This window comes from Hyla sarda, chromosome 6 (genome assembly GCF_029499605.1).
Source record: "Hyla sarda isolate aHylSar1 chromosome 6, aHylSar1.hap1, whole genome shotgun sequence".
NCBI lineage: Eukaryota > Metazoa > Chordata > Amphibia > Anura > Hylidae > Hyla > Hyla sarda.
The window spans coordinates 298186872-298203623 of NC_079194.1; the positions used below are offsets into that span (position 1 = coordinate 298186872).

General features: G+C 41.1%; 1 long non-coding RNA gene across 1 annotated transcript in view; it reads left to right on the plus strand.

Moving 5' to 3' along the window:
- Positions 1 to 287: 287 nt before the first annotated feature.
- LOC130277323 (uncharacterized) overlaps positions 288 to 16752 on the plus strand; it is a 77288-nt gene continuing 60823 nt past the window's right edge. Inside the window, exons 1-2 of the long non-coding RNA XR_008845426.1 lie at positions 288 to 437; positions 6822 to 6945. This is a non-coding gene — a long non-coding RNA (uncharacterized LOC130277323). The remainder of the gene's footprint in view (positions 438 to 6821; positions 6946 to 16752) is intronic.

Here is a 16752-nt window from a genome sequence, read left to right on the forward strand (position 1 = left end):
AATTTCATATATAAATAAATAAACATTCCTTAAAAATAAATAAATATTCCATAATATTCCATAAAAATAAAGAAATATTCCATTAACAAAAAAAAATATTCTACGAAACATTGAAATCCCAACCAAGTAAGACGTTCAATTTACTAAGAGCTTTGGAGCTTCCGGCCGTCAGTCACCATTATGGTATCTCTCGTTCTTATATAGCGATGGCAAATCACATGACGTGAAATCTCCTGTATTTGACAAGCTTCGTTTTTTGCCAATCAGCGTTCGTCATAGTTCATTTCCGATTCCCATACATGTAACAGAGACGAGTCCAACAACCTGCGGTGAAACCGGCAAATAATTCCGATGCCCCATAAAGTCCAAACGAATGGAGGAAGCAATAAACTCTCGGAGTGGACTTGGTAGCCACCATCATTAGAGAGAAGAGAATGGTAAAAATGCATTAGGTCTTAAGGATCTGTCTATTATTAGATGATGATTTTGAGAAAATTACATTTTTTTCCCCAAAAATAATTCATCTGATGTACCGCAGGGTGACACGTCTTGTCAAGTCGGATCAGTCAGATTGCGCTACCTGACAGATGTAACACTTTGTGACTGATTCAACCTGACATAATAGGGAATCGTAATAGGATTTGTCAGCGGGGAGGTGGATTCTCCGGCTTCTGCACTTGCTTTTAAGCTCGCTTACCTGTGGGGAGAAGGACGCGCGCATTTAATCTGCTTGAGTGTCCCTTTGGCATTGTTGTGTAGTCAATAGGTTATAATGAAATATGTTCCTCAATGTTCTTCTTGCCTATTTACCATGCAAGGATCCTGGCTTTAAACATAGTGGACGCAACCGGCTGAGACAATGCCTACGAGCTCTGTACTGGGAGGGAAAACAGATAAGGGACGTGTAGTCAGTGGAAACCATTGATAATTCACAAAGGGAATCGAGTCGTCAGCTGCAAGTTATTTCCCGTACTTTCCATAACCCATTGGTTAAAGGGGTACTCCACCCCTAGACATCTTATCCCCTATCCAAAGGAGACAGTTGTAGTTTTGCAACATTTGGGATGCAGTTTGACGACCACTTCCCCAGATGAATGACACGAGATAACCAGCTATAAAAAAAGATTTTTGTGATACTCTGTCGAGAATTTTTTAAAGGGGTACCCCAGCCCTAAAACATCTTATCCCCTATCCAAAGAATAGGGGATAAGATGTCAGATCGTGGGGGTCCCGCCACTGGGGACCGCCGCAATCTCGCATGCAGCACGCACCTGTGGGAGCGAACAACCACAGGGCCGGAGTATCGTCACGTCAAGACTCCACCCCCATGTGACATCACTCCCCGCCCTTGCAATGCAAGTCTATGGGAGGGGGCGTGACGGCCAAGATTGCGGGGGTCCCCAGCGGCGGGACCCCGCGAACATACATCTTATCCCCTATCCTTTGGATAGGGGATAAGATGTCTTAGGGCCGGAGTACCCCTTCAAGCTGTTTGGTCACCCAGTGGTTGTGATGGGAATTGCAGCTCGTCAGGGCTCCATGTTACAATAATTTACTAAATTAGAATCCGGGGTAAGAAAATCGCATATGCACTCACCTGTATGAATACTTCTTTATTTCATCATCAAAGTAGAACGATACAAGCCGGCCTAGGTGGGATCGGGAAAGGAAAGTGCAACAATTGCGCCTAGGCCGGCTAGTATCGTTCTACTTTGATGATGAAATAAAGAAGTATTAATACAGGTGAGTGCAGATGCGATTTTCTTACCCCGGATTCTAATTTAGTAAATTATTGTAACATGGAGCCCTGACGAGCTGCAATTCCCATCACAACCACTGGGTGACCAAACAGCTTGAAGGGGCACTCCGGCCCTAAGACATCTTATCCCCTACCCAAAGGATTAATACAGGTGAGTACCTTTCCTCTACTGCCTTGCATTTACTAAATTAGCTTTGTGAAAAATTGGGGTAAGGGCGGAAACATATTTATCTACATAAATGTATCCAATGGACTTTACCAATGTAGCTCAGTATCTATTTATATAGTTGAGTCAAAAGAGTCGCCTTTTGTCATGGAACATTTATATTTCAAGCAGAATAAACGAGAGTTATTTTTAAAGCTAAAAGCGCGGGTTTTTACGGAGAACCAATTGCATTGAATTATTTCTACCCTTTAAGCTCTGTTCCCGCCATTCGGGGAGCGGTCTCTAATGAATTGTCCCGCTAAACGTTCCGGATCATAGATCCTTTCTAAATCTCTCCTAATTTTCTACTAATGGTTATTTACCTCCACTGCCTTATCTAATGTCAGCGGCTCCACATTCTCATGCATTTAACTTGCCTTTCCAGACTACGTTGGAATACAATTTCCAGTTATTACCTATATACTTCTTACTTTCAGCCATGTTACTGGAAAGTGTAACTCACTAAAATAAAATTCAGCCCATTTAATCTTCGCTCCTAAATGTAGCTGGGTAAGTACATACGCAATATAAATGGACGGGTTGTAACATTCATTGCGCTCAATGGCTTGTTAGAGAGGTTAAAAGCAGCGAAACATCGTGTTGTGTTCTCCGAGAGTGTTCCATTTATTTATTTATTTATTGATAAGTTTATTTATTTGTTTATTTATTTATTTGTTTGTTTATTTCTTTGTATATTTATTTATTGGTTTGTTTATTTATTTGTTTATTTATTTATTTATTTATGTAATCTAGTATTAGAAATAGATGGACAATTTGTTCATTCTACCTATAGGCACAATTGACTTATTTTTGTATCAGATATTATTATTATTTAATTTTTTGAAAAATTTTATAGAATAGTGAGATTTTGGGAAAATCACAGGGAAAAGTATAGGTGTATAACTACTACTACTATTATCATCATCATCGTTATTATTATTATTATTACAGTGACCCCCGACCTATGATGGTCCCGACATACGATCATTTCAGCATACGATCACTCTCAGAGGCCATCGCATGTTGAAGGCAGCATCAGCATACGATGCTTTTGTATGTTGGGGCCATCGCATAAAAGGCTATCCGGCAGCGCAGACTGCTTCAGCGGCCACCGGATAGCCGTTTTCGGTGCCCCGTGTGGTCCGCTGACGATCACTTACCTGTCCTCGGGGCTCCGGCGCGTCCTCTTCGGGATCCCCTGCATCGTCGGCACTCTCCATCGTCATCATCACGTCGCTGCGCACGCCGTCCCGTCATCTAATAGGAGCGGCGTGCGTAGCGACGTGATGGCGGCGACGGAGAGCGAGGATGCCGGGGAAGCAGAGGCCTTGCCGGAGCGTCGGGGACACTTAGGGACGCGGCGACAACGATGGAAGGCGACATCCAGGGCATCGGCGGGGACACGTGAGTATAACCTCCAATACCAGTGGTCTTCAACCTGCGGACCTCTAGATGTTGCGAAACTACAACTCTCAGCATGCCCGGACAGCCGTTGGCTGTCCGGGCATGCTGGGTGTTGTAGTTTTGCAACATCTGGAGGTCCGCAGGTTGTAGACCACTGTCCTATTGTGGTAAACTTGGGGAATAAAGCCTTGTGGGGGTGTAGGGTAGTTGGGGTGTTTCTGTTCAGTATTATAAAGGGCGCTGTTAACCCTTGTCACTCGTGACGCCAGGGTGGGGGTTAAAACTCTGTAGTGATGCTGGGCCTATCGCCACCCTTCCCAAGAGCGATAGGTGAGTGTAGAATAAATAGATTGTCCACAGCAGTGCTGAACTTAAAACTTGCAGGAATCTTAACTGAAGATTTTCTGTACATGCAGTATTGGTAACAGTCCAGATAACAGAGTCTATATAGACAGCACAGCAGTGACTGACAGTTGCTTAGGACCGGAAAGTTCTCTTAAGATTAGGAGGATTGAATTTGCATAGATCCGCTGGATTTAGGGGTTAAATTAGGTCCAGAGATCTTGCGGAGATGGCGGGGGATTGAAAGAACTATCCGTCTCTAGCGTAGGCTTAGGCCGCAAGGCTTTGGGCCTAGTAATTTTTCTTGTAAGCTGCGGAGGTCCTATCTCATCCAGAATCAGCAACCCAAGAGCAATGGTGCTGCTTGCTTGGCAGCGCAGGAACAAGAGAGCGATCAAGATGGCGCAGCTCCCTTATATGGGCAGGGGCTGGCCGTTTTGGATTGGTCCATATCAGCTGTCACTCACCGTTACAATGGATTGTGGGTGATCACCTGACTAGAACCACCAAAGGTCCTTTAGCAAAACCATAGAGTTCTGTAACCCGGTCACATGACCCGCAGGTTTGCGACACAAACAAGGTAAGAATATTAAATATACATCTTTACATTTATATTTACATTAATTCTAGCTACATTGCACGGATCCCTCAACATACGATGGTTTCAACAAACGATGGGAACGGATTACCATCGTATGTTGAAGGACCTCTGTATTATCATCATCATCATTATCAATAATTTATGTTTATAGCTTCTTTGGTTCCAGGGCGCCAAACATATGATAAGGGCTAAAATCCATATTGTGGCACAGAGTAAATGACAGACTGTTATAGAGGGCCCTACATGCGAGGCCTTATGATCTAATATATTTTCTGATAAGATAAAGATTATACAGCAGTATACAGCTAGAGCTGGGTTAGTAGGGGTCTTCCAGAAGAGATATGATGATGTGGTGATGATGTCATCCAGTAGTGCACAGGATGTCAGCTGACCCAGGATAGACCACTTCCTGTGACACATTTAAGAGTGTGATTTTCTTTGGGTCAGACTGGTGATCACATGACCCAGTTACAGTATTAAATGTATGAATGCAGCTGTGCTGAAATGAAACAGCATTGTAGGACTAGTAATGGTGAGTGCATAGTTAATGAGACTATGATTAAGAACAATATGTTCGAAACGCATCAGTTGTGACGAAGTCGTTATGGATTTTAATATTTTAATAAATGTCAGGCTTTGGACCATTACTGTCAGAACTGGACCTTCTTCTTTGTTAGAATCTGAAGCTAGTACACTCTCACCAAGGCAGACATGACTAAGTCACAAAGTGACTTTGTTTTGTGATACTTTGATGTTAGTTAGTGATGCTATAGTCTCTATTTGTGGCCACTCAGTGGTTGGGCTGTGTTTTACAGCTTGTCAAAAGACTGCCCAGGCACGTTGGAAGTCATAGTTTTGCAACAGCTGGAGGCACACTGGTTAATCTAGTCTAAGTTTACTGTAAACAAAACCCTTAACAGACTGCAGTGCAAATCACAACCACTGGGTTGAACACTTAAACATATACAAAATAAACAACTCCCAAAGGAGTATCAGGAAATTGCGGGATATGAGGACGGAATAATAGGTCGGGATATGTGGTCACGATATAAGGACAGGATAGGAGGTCGGGATATGAGGTCGGAATATGAGGACGGGATACGTGGATGGGATATGAGGTCGGGATATGAGGTCGGAATATGAGGACGGGATACGTGGATGGGATATGAGGTCGGGATATGAGGTCGGAATATGAGGACGGGATACGTGGATGGGATATGAGGTCGGGATATGAGGTCGGAATATGAGGACGGGATACGTGGATGGGATATAAGGATTGGATATGAGGACGGGATATGAGGTCGGAATATGAGGACGGGATACGTGGATGGGATATGAGGTCGGGATATGAGGTCGGGATATGAGGACGGGATATGAGGATGGGATATGAGGACGGGATACGTGGATGGGATATGAGGACGGGATATGAGGATTGGATATGAGGACGGGATATGAGGTCGGGATATGAGGACGGGATATGAGGATGGGATATGAGGACGGGATATGAGGATTGGATATGAGGACGGGATATGAGGTTGAGATATGAGGTCAGGAAATAAGGATGGGATATGAGGTCTGGATATGAGGACGAGATATGAGGACAGGAAATAAGGATGGGATATGAGGACGCGATATGAGGTCAGGATATGAGGATGGGATATGATGACAGATATAAGGATGTGATATGAGGTCGGGATAGGAGGTCGGATATAAGGATGGGAAATGAGGACGAGATATGAGGTCGGGATATGAGGTCTGGATATGAGGTCGGGATAGGAGGACAGATATAAGGATGTGATATGAGGTCGGGATAGGAGATCGGATATAAGGACGGGATATGGGGGCAAGATATGAGGACGGGATATCAAGACAAGGTGTGAAAATGGGATATGAGGTTGGGATATAAGGATGAGATATCAGGATGGGATATAAGGGCAGGATATGAGGTCAAGGTATGAGGATGGGGATATGAGGTTGGGATATAAGGATGAGATATCAGGATGGGATATGAGGTTGGGATATAAGGATGAGATATCAGGATGGGATATGAGGTTGGGATATGAGGAGATATCAGAATGGGGATGTGAGGTTGGGATATAAGGATGAGATATCAGGATGGGATATGAGGTTGGGATATAAGGATGAGATATCAGGATGGGGATGTAAGGTGGGAGAGCAGGACAAGAGCTTCCTCATATGTTGCTTTTCCTCTCTCACAAGGAATAACCAGGCAATACTGAGTATTCAGCTAATTCATAGATGAACATAAAGCTCCTGGGTCCTGTGCAATGTATAATACACTGGACAATTTATAAGCACAGGGACCCAGGGTGCAACCGCTATCTCTGCCCCTTCCACAGCTACTGTACCTCTCTCCACATTGTAAATCCGCATGTTGTATTCATAAATGAGGCTTCTTCACTACAATGTTAATAGATTTTTATCAAAAATCCATCCTATTAAAGGTATTCGAAAATATATACATTGTTAATTCTTTTCATCTCCAAAAGGGCAAGTCAGACATGGCGGCATCACTTACGGAGCCCGCAGTACAAAGACATCAGAGCCCATTATAAGATAGAGCCGGATGCCTGGGACAAATCTCTTACATATCTAAGACATGGCGCCTGACAGGTACGTGCCGCATACCTACCACACATCTATGACACATGACATTTTGTTCTAAATATATTTTGATTTCCTGAATCGGTTTGCGCTATTTAAATGTCAGTCATACTTAGTCTAATATGGAGAACGACATCTTTATCTCAGCATGGCTGCACGTTCATTTAATTAATGTACTGATGGAAGGAGCCAAAAAATAATAATAATAGGGTTACATTGTTAAGGGATAACAAAGGATGAAAATTGGAAATGTCATATATTGCCTTCTATTGTATACACCTGCAGGCTCTAACTCTGCACGTACAGGGCCCCAGCCATGTGGATATACAGATTTTTGCAAATCTTGTCCAGGGCTTCAGTTTCTTGAGACACAAATTCAATATATTGTCGGGAAATGCTAAGAGAACCCTTAACAGGCTGCAATTCCCATCACAACCACTGGGTGTCCACATGTGGAGACATTTAGCATAAACAACTCCTGACAGACTATCAAGAATGTAAAACGTGTCATCCCTCAGCAAGCATTGAGATACAGATGTGTTCACCGTCACCATTTCTTTAGTTTCCTTAAATTCTTCAAATATTCCAAGATACAAATTTTATGCAATATCGCTTACTACTATCAAAAACCCTCTGCAGGCTGCAATTCACATCACAACCACTGGGTGTCCACCCTAAATTTTCTGCAAATGTTGTCCTGGGCTCCAATTTTACAAATTCAGTACATTATTATAGAATGCTAAAAACAAAACAAAAAAAAAACCTTAACAGGCTGCAGTTCACATGACAACCACTGGGCGCACACATATAGAGACATATACTGTAGTATAAACAACTCCCAACAGAATGTCAAGAATTTAAAACTGGTCATCTCACACCAAACACTGAGATACAGATGTGTCCACCGATACAAACATCCAAACCTCCCAAGATACAAATTCAGTGCAAGATCGCTACATAAATAAATAGTTAGATAGATACAAGATAGATAGATTTTTTTTTAGATAGAGATAGATAGATATAAGATAGACAGATATGAGATAGATAGATATGAGATAGACAGATATCAGATAGATAGATATGAGGTAAATAGATATGAGATAGATAGATATGAGATAGATAGATATGAGATAGATAGATAGATAAGAGATAGATAGATAGATAGATAGATAGATATGAGATAGATAGATATGAGATAGATAGATAGATAGATATGAGATAGATAGATAGATAGATATGAGATATTTAGATAGATATATATTAGATGGATATGAGATAGATAGATATGAGATAGATATGAGATAGATAGATATAGATAGATATGAGATAGATAGATATGAGATAGATAGATATGAGATAGATAGATATAGATAGATATGAGATAGATACATATGAGATAGATAGATATGAGATAGATAGATATAGATAGATAGATATAGATAGATAGATATAAGATAGATAGATAGATAGATAGATAGCAACAGGAGAATACAGCAGCACACTGCTAGCACAAAGATATAGATGAAACATGAGTATATAGATAAAACATGAGTATATAGATAGAACATGAAAAGCTATACAGCTGTAATGCAATAAATGAAAATATGAAACTATGAAATTATGAGGTACTTAGTTTGCAAATTTGGCGCCAAAGAGCGTGGACCGTCCCACCACGGTAAGGTGACCTCATTCTGGGACGGACCCTACACTATGAATATGCCTCTGTGTGAATAGATCAGAAGGCATTGCAAGGTCTGAAACATCCAAGGCACCTTATATACACCTAATAGAGGTGGGTGGGGTGCAGGAGCCAACATGGAGGTAGCCACTCCCCCGTATGTGTAATACAACCAAAGAATAAGTTGGCCAGCACTATTAATTCCAAACTATTGTAAAAACCTGGCTTACAGGTGCAGGGTCCGTCCCAGAATGAGGTCACCTTACCGTGGTGGGACGGTCCGAGCTATTTGGCACCAAATATGCAAGCTAAGTACCTCATAATTTCATAGTTTCATATCTTCATTTGTTGCACTACAGCTGTATAGCTTTTTATGTTCTATCTATATACTCATGTTTTATCTATATACTCATGTTTCATCTATATCTTTGTGCTAGCAGTGTGCTGCTGTATTCTCCTGTTGCTGTATATTTAGCCCAGCAGCCTGCACCTGCAAGCCAGGTTTTACAATAGTTTGGAATTAATAGTGCTGGCCAACTTATTCTTCGGTTAGATAGATAGATAGATAGATATGAGAGAGATAGATAGATATGAGATAGATATGAGATAGATATGAAATAGATAGATAGATATGAGATAGATTTGAGATAGATAGATAGATATGAGATAGATAGATATGAGATAGATATGAGATAGATACATAGATAGATATGAGATAGATACGAGATAGATAGATATGAGATAGATAGATAGATAGATAGATACATAGACAGATATGAGATAGATACATAGATAGATATGAGATAGATAGATAGATATGAGATAGATAGATATGATATAGATATATATGAGATAGATAGATATGAGATAGATAGATAGATATGAGAGAGATAGATAGATATGAGATAGATAGATACATAGATAGATATGAGATAGATAGATAGATATGAGATAGATAGATAAGAGATAGATAGATAGATAGATAGATATGAGATAGATAGATAGATAGATAGATAGATAGATATGAGATAGATAGATAGATAGATATGAGATAGATAGATAGATAGATAGATAGATATGAGATAGATAGATAGATAGATAGATAGATATGAGATAGATAGATAGATAGATATGAGATAGATAGATATGAGATAGATAGATATGAGATAGATAGATAGATAGATAGATAGATATGAGATAGATAGATAGATAGATAGATATGAGATAGATAGATAGATAGGTAGATATGAGATAGATAGATATGAGATAGATAGATAGATATGAGATAGATAGATAGATAGATAGATATGAGATAGATAGATGGATATGAGATAGATAGATAGATAGATATGAGATAGATAGATAGATAGATAGATAGATAGATATGAGATAGATAGATATGAGATAGATAGATAGATAGATATGAGATAGATAGATAGATAGATAGATAGATAGATATGAGAGAGATAGATAGATATGAGATCTCTATAAACTATCTCCTCTCTCTGAGTACAATGCATATAGATCTTTGGGTTCTGTGTCTCTATGACTGATGTGGGGTTTATCATGACTTATTTTGCCGCCCTGCACAGTCACACAGGAGAGCAGCACTTGCAGGCGGAGATTAACACCATATAGTGGAGCAGTTTCCCTGATGTATAGTGACTGGCAGTGAATGGTGCATCTGTGCTCACTAGATGGCAGCTGTGCCCCTCACTGACTAATATGGATTCCACAGGCGCAGCTCTTACTAATCCTCCGGTGGATGCCGGCTCCTACTTCACAGGGAAGGAGATATTTACGGATTTATATCCACCCCTTCTACAAGAATTCTGCACTTGAGGTTGCAAATTCAATCTTTGCATAGATCAGAGTAAAGACATTACGCTTTCTGCAGCTGTAACACAGTGTTTCCCAACCAGAGTGCCTCCAGCTGTTGAAAAACAGCCGTTGGCTGTCCGGACATGCTGGGAGTTGTAGTTTCGCAACAGCTGGAGGCACCCTGGTTGGGAACCACAGGTTTAATGGAGGAAATTGTTCCCTGCAGACATCAGGGATAAGCCCATAATAATAATAATAATAATAATAATAATAATAATAATAATAATAATAATAATTAATAATATATATATATATATATATATATATATATATATATATATATATATATATACACACACACACATACATTTTTTCCCTTAAAGGGGTACTGCACTGGAAAAAAATCTTTTTTTTTTTTTTTATCAACTGGTGCCAGAAAGATAAACATATTTGTAAATTATGTCTAATTAAAAATCTTAATCCTTCCAGTACTTATCAGCTGTTGTATACTGCAGAGGAAATTCTTTTCTTTTTGATCTATCTTTCTGTCTGACCACAGTGCTCTCTGCTGACACCTCTGTCCATGTCAGGAACTGTCCAGAGCAGGAGAGGTTTGCTATGGGGATTTGCTCCTACTCTGGACAGTTCCTAAAACGGACAGAAGTGTCAGCAGAGAGCGCTGTGGTCAGACAGAAAGGAAGTTCAAACTGTAGTTTACAGCAGCTGATACGTGCTGGAAGGATTAAGATTTTTAAATATAAGTAATTTTCAAATATGTTTAACTTTCTAGCACTAGATGATAAAAAAAAAAAAAAATATATATATATATATATATATATATATATATATATATATATACACATATACATAATGTTTTCCAGTGGTGTACCCCTTTAAGGCAATCATGGAAAAGTATGTAAAGATGGGTATAGTTTTAATCAAATAAACCTCAGCAATTCTTTTAGTTTTGGGTTTGAGCTGCTATTTATTTATTTTTTGTCCTAGCCATATGCCATCACTTTTTTGCCATTTAAATTGGCACTGTGAAATACGAAAACTTTTGATGTGTTGTACATCTTGGCAAAACATTCATCTTTCTTATACACCACTAGGGGTCCCCATACCATCCAGAACATAATCCTGTCCGGCTGCAGCATCATTTTTGTCCCATCTGAAGCACAGGCTGGGATAAAGTCCAGGACGCAAGTGGTCTGTGCTCACTCCTGTCCTATCAGACTGCAGCATGAAAACAAAAAGGAGGGGGTTACAGAGCAGCCTGCAGTGGTTGGAAGAGACCCAACGCAGCACAGCAGACTCAGGGAGGACTGAGTGCTTGCCTCGGATAGACCCCTTCCTGAGCAGTGGATGTCAGAATGAGTGAGCAGCAGAACATAGGCATTTGTGAGACAAATACAGAAGCTGGACACATAAAAAAGAAATGGAAAGCATCTTCATGAACTAGTGAGTATATATATATATATATATATATATATATATATATATATATATATATACACAGTGGTCCCTCAACATATGATATTAATTGGTTCCAGGAGAGCCATCATATGTTGAAACCATCATATGTCGAGTACATATGTCTATGTAAAAATAGTAATTGGTTCTGGGGCCTCGGAACCATTGTATGTTGAATACATATCTCTATGGGAAACTGCTAATTGGTTCTGGGATGACCATTGTATGTGGAGTGTATGGGGAGTGTTTAACAAACCAGGGTGCCTCCAGCTGTTGCACAACTACAACTCCCAGCATGCATGTACAGCCATTCACTGTCTGGGCATGCTGGGAGTTATAGTTTTACAACAGCTGGAGGCACACTGATAGGGAAACATTGATGTATGGGGTGTATAGTGTGTATATGTATTGTATGTGATGTGTGACATCGCATACAGTACTGTACAGTTCTTTAAATACCTTTAGGGGGGACAGAATGTCCTCCATTACCATCCTGCCGACTACAGCTCTATAGGAAAGGAAGGGGAGGGCAGCCAGCAGCTCATTGGATGCCTGCAGCAAGATGCTGCAGGCTTTTGGCTATGGCTGCACTGGGGGGGGGGGGGGGGGGCGGGGCTTACACGGAGCTCACAGTGGAAGCCTGTGTGAGTTAGCAGGACAGCATGTGAGTAACAGGAGGCAGAACGGGGCACACGGGGACATTAAACAACTATCTGTCAGTTACTGAAGTTGTCAGCGCTGTCAGATAGCTGTTTGTACGATGGACCCGACACACAGCAGCATCATATGTCGAGGCTGCCTTCAACATACGATGGGCTCTGAGAGGCCATCATATGTTGAAATGATCATATGTCGGGGCCATCATAAGTCGAGGGGTCACTGTATATATATGCTTTAAAAAAAATTGTTCCATTGATTGAATGCAAGCAGAGACCCGGTATAGTAGAGAGGGAGCAGATAACAGTATGGCCATGACTGTGTAGGAGATAGTCTACGAGACTATCTACAGAGACGGGCCTCCCATCTATATCATTAGAATGGTTAACCCTTTGTTCTCGTAGATATCACAGAAAAAAGAGGGCAACATATTAGTTTGTCATGTAAAAAAAAAACTTACGCACAGTACAAGGAACCTTCCATTAAAGGGGTACTCCTCTTCTAGACATCTTAACCCATATGCCACTAGGTGTCTCCCTACTTGTCCAGAGCACATTTCCCCCCATCTATTGCACAGACTTGTGTAGCAAAGTGAGGGAGGAAGTTCTCCCCTGTATGGCTTCAGATGATGTCACACCTGCTGGGGAACGCCCCTTTCCCAGTCTGTGAATCTGACTGAGACTGAGCAGACAATACAGAGCAATATCAAGGTAGAAAACTAAAAAATAATAAAAATAAAGGCAGGGGGTGGTTTATCATGATGGGGCAGTGAACTGGGAGGATCATGACAGGTACTCTTTGGATAGGGGATAAGATGTCTAGGGGCAGAGTACCCCTTTAAAGATAAGTAGTAATTTTTTAGGTGACAGGGAAGAAGTGAGGTCAATCCCGAGACTTCTGTTGCTTCTACTGGAAAGCTACTGACCAATAGAATGGGTCGTATATGCCAAGATGAGCCATTTGGCCCTTTGAGACCATTCGTGGGGCAGATTATAAAGACATTTTTCAGATGCATTTACACCAAGGGTTTGTCTCTGCGACAGATTCCCCTTGAGGAACATCTCCTCCTCTTTTTCTATTTCGTGAGACCTTCCATTATTTATAACCTGTGATGGGACTTAAAAACATCAGCTACACGAGTGCCGGGATTCGGTGACACAACCATGAGATGCCATTAGAATACTACGTGCCGTAATGATTTGTTATTTTATCTTCCTCTTTTTACATTCTCTCGGAATTTTGACAAGCGAGACAGTTACTAAGAAACAGAAACTTTCGTGAATACATGTGTCATTTAAGGTACTAAATGTCCTTGTTTTAGAAGAGATAATGTTTCTGTGAAGTGACACGTTGTGCGCAACCATTTTGGGTCTTTTTTTTTGTGTTTGGTAAATTAAAAGTCTATTGCAACTATAAACAGTCTCTAAAATCAGGCTACCAAGTCCCTTCCACGAGCTGCAGTTGACGTTTCAACCATTGGGTGGCCACAACGAGGGTGTGCTGATAAGAATTGAGGCTTAAAGGGGTACTCCGGTGGAAAAAAAAAATTTCATATCAACTGGTTCCAGAATGTTAAACAGAATTGTAAATGACTTCTATTAAAAAATCTTAATCCTTCCAGTATTTATCAGCTGCTGTATACTCCACAGGAAGTCGTGTAGTTCTTTCCAGTCTGACCACAGTGCTCTCTGCTGCCACCTCTGTCCATGTCAAGAGCTGTCCAGAGCAGGATAGGTTTGCTGTGGAGATTTGTTCCTGCTCTGTACAGTTCCTGGCATGGACAGCGGTGGCAGCAGAGAGCACTGTGGTCAGACAGAAAATAAACTAGACAACTTCCTCTGGAGCATACAGCAGCTGGAAAGTAATGGAAGGATTAAAGGGGAACTCCAGTGGAAACAAGTAGAAATCAAATGTTTTCAAATCAACTGGTGCCTGAAAGTGAATCAGATTTGTAAATTACTTATATTAAAATATCTTAATCCTTCCAGTACTTATTAGCTGCTGTATAAAACAAAGACATTTGTGAAGTTATTTTCTGTCTGACCACAGTGCTCTCTGCTGACACCTCTGTCTGTGTCAGGAACTGTCCAGAGTAGGAGCAAATGCCCAGAGAAAATCTCTCCTGCTCTGGACAGTTCTTGACATGGACAGAGGTGTCAGCAGAGAGCACTGTGGTCAGACAGAAAAGAACTACACAACTTCCTCTGGTGCATACAGCAGCCTATAAGTACTGCTCTCTGCTGACACCTCTGTCAATGTCAGGAACTGTTCAGAGCAGGAGCAAATCCCCATAGTAAACCTCTTCTGCTCCAAACAGTTCCTGACACAGACAGAGGTGTCAGCAAAGAGCATTGTGGTCAGACTGGAAAGAACTACACAACTTCCTCTGGAGCATACAGCAGCTGATTAGTACTGGAAAGATTAAGATTTTTTAATAGAAGTCATTTACAAATCTGTTTAACTTTCTGGCACCAGTTGATTTGAAAAAAAAAAATGTTTTCTATCGGAGTACCCCTTTAAGCTATAAATTGCAGGGTATACTTCCCAATTTGTCTATATACAGTGGTGCAAAAATCAACTACCTATGATTTTACCCCTGATCCGGAACATCCAGGGCCAGCATTAAAGGGGTACTCATAGCAAACCTGTCCATCTCCGGACAGTTCTAGAAGCGAGCAGAGGTGTCAGCAGAGAGCACTGTGGTCAGACAGAAAATACATTCTAAAAGAAAATAACTTCCTGTGGGGCATACAGCAGCTGATAAATACTGGAAGGATTAAGATATTTTAATAGAAGTAATTTACAAATCTGTTTTACTTATGTTAATATCAGTTGATATTTAAAAATAGTTTTCCACTGGAGTACCCCTTTAATGTGAAATAAACAAAATACCTTTGCCCATAAATGTGAATGACCAACATTAGCCAAATAAAACAAATAATTGTAAAATATAAATGATAGTTCCGCCATACCGAAGCACAACAGAACACGGGGAAAATTCTTGGACATTTGGAAATAGCAGTAAAATGTTTTTTTTGTTGATACCAGACACTGAGATGGTAATTTTCCTCGGCGCGGTTCTTGAAGTTTTTATGTTTATGATGTTTTATGTTCGTCCATGTCCCCAGCTGTACCGCATGTGAAGGATGGCAACAGTGACAGCGCTGAATCTGCCGGCAGAACTCCTCCATTTCGGATCCGTCTCTTCTCCGAGTGCCGGAACGTTGAGAATGAATTAAAATATTAACAATTTTTACAGCACCAATCTTCATGTCAGGAGAGGAGAAATCCTGTTGCAGGTGCACAATCAAAATCCCGGAACTTAATTATACAAACCGCGCGGCTGAATTAGGAAATTAGATCGCGTTCTCAAAATAGTTTGAGTGCTGCCGCCTGATCGGCGCAGCTCCTCAACCTCACTTCATGCAAAGGGCTAAAGTTTACGTCGCAGACTTCCTTAAAGGGTTATTCTGACCTTAGAAATCCAAAGGATAGGGGATAGGATGTCCGATGGCGGGGGCCCCGCCGCAATCTCCGTGCAGCACCCAACATCCTGTGACAGGTGCGGCTCCAGTCTCGGAAACGCTGGGTTTCCGAAACAGAAATGTCATGCCACGCCCCCTTCAGTCATGTCTATGGGAGGGGGTGTGACAGTATGAGAGCTCTGCTCCTCACTACACACAGCTCGAAAGGGGTGAGGCTGAATATAATATTGATGAAGCAGCGGGAGCTACGTGAGCCGGCTCCCTGCCTCCATTGTGCACTGGGGCGCAATGACAAAGAACAGCGGGCAAAATGAAAAGCAGCCAAGCTCCTTGTGTTAGGACGCATTTTCTGGAGCCCCACAGCAATCCACAAAAGGCTTGAGATGATGTTAATCTCTATACGGTATTAGCCATAGTGCACAGATCTTCCCTCATCAGCTCTGTGCCCTCCATTGATCATGTCACACGTTCTGAATGCAAAGTGCCCATCCCTGCTCTCCACTCCTCTCTTTTCTGCTCAGGATGAGACCATTGATGTGAAAGCGAGAGCTCGTTTAACTGCTCGTTAGATTTTAGTATAGCAGGAAGGCTTCTCTAAGATAAGACAGCAGTGAGCCTGTTTTGACTGAAACTACTATGATTGAGAAAGGCTTCCTACTGCCTTAAAATCTCATGAGCAGTAATATGAGCTCCTCCTCTTTA